This window comes from Asparagus officinalis, chromosome 3 (genome assembly GCF_001876935.1).
Source record: "Asparagus officinalis chromosome 3, Aspof.V1, whole genome shotgun sequence".
NCBI classification, from domain to species: domain Eukaryota; kingdom Viridiplantae; phylum Streptophyta; class Magnoliopsida; order Asparagales; family Asparagaceae; genus Asparagus; species Asparagus officinalis.
This window is the reverse complement of record NC_033796.1, coordinates 31,227,853-31,229,251: the sequence shown is the minus strand read 5'-3', so window position 1 is coordinate 31,229,251 and position 1,399 is coordinate 31,227,853.

Sequence of the window (1,399 nt, the reverse complement as noted above, 5' to 3'; positions counted from 1 at the left end):
GGTTTCGTTGAAAGAGTCGGCAGTTTGATAGGATTCTTTTGGTTCAAGTCAGCAAATAACTCCTACTTCTAAGGAGCTTGATGTAGTTTGTTTGTTTTTGATTGTTTCCTTAGCTAATCAACCACGATATAGGAGTTTGTTAGATCGTGGGCTGTTTTTATGCGTTTCTGTTACATGTATTGGCTTTATAAGCCAGAACCTTTCATCAATTCAATAAGGTTGTTTTTCATCAAAACATATGTGTGAGCTTGCTGTGAATTAGTCTCTAACAAGTGGTATCAGAGCCCCATCATCGGGCCCTGGTTGAGTGAATAGAGACGGAGTGTGAGTCAAACACTGAGAGAAGAAGTGAGTGTGTCAAAAGAATGGTAGAAAGCAGCAATGGCAAGTATGTGCAACCTGCCATCCCCAAGTTTGATGGCTTTTATGAGCACTAGGCGAAGCTAATGGAAAATTTCCTTCGCTCCAAAGAGTATTGGAGTCTTGTAGAAAATGGAATCTCGACTGTGCCAGAAGGAGCAGTGCATACAGAGACACAAGTCAAGCTGATTGAGGAGCAGAAACTGAAGGATATGAAGATAAAGAATTATCTTTATTAGGCCATCGATAGAGAAATCATGGAGACCATTCTCCACGATGATACAGCCAAGCAAATTTGGGACTCTATGAAGCAAAAGTTCCAAGGTTCAACAAGAGTGAAGAGAGCACAGCTGTAGGTGTGTAGCGGCCCTACGCAGAGACTTCGAAGTCCTCAAAATGAGGGAAGGTGAAACAGTCAATTCATTCTTTGCACGTACATTGGCTATAGATAAGAACATGAAAGCTTATGGTGAGAGTATGAGTGAGAATGAGATTACTAAGAAGATCTTGAGGTCCATGGTCTCGAGGTTTGACTACGTAGTATGCTCTATAACCTGGAGACAATGATAATTGACGAGTTGCAGAGTAGCCTCATCGTCCATGAGCAGAGAATGAAGAGTCATGATGAAGAAGAACATGTACTAAAGATCTCTCATGAAGATAGAGCAGGGAGAGACAGGGGAAGAGCTGCTTTTAGAGGAGGCTGAGGTAGAGGTAGAGTGAAACAGCTTTTCAACAAAGCAGTAGTTGAATGTTTTAAGTGCAGTAGTTGAATGTTTTAAGTGTCACAAGTTAGGCCATTATCAATATGAATGCCTTGACTGGGAGAAAAAGGCAAATTATGTTGAACTCAATGAAGATGAGGATCTCGTTCTGATGTCCTATGTTGAATTCAACAATTCAAGAAGGGAGGTGGTTTGGTTTCTTGACTCAGGGTGTTCGAACCACATTATGGTGAATAAAGAATGGTTTGTGGATCTAGATGAACAATTTAGGCACTCAGTGAAGCTAGGAAATGATTTTAGAATGTCGGTAATGA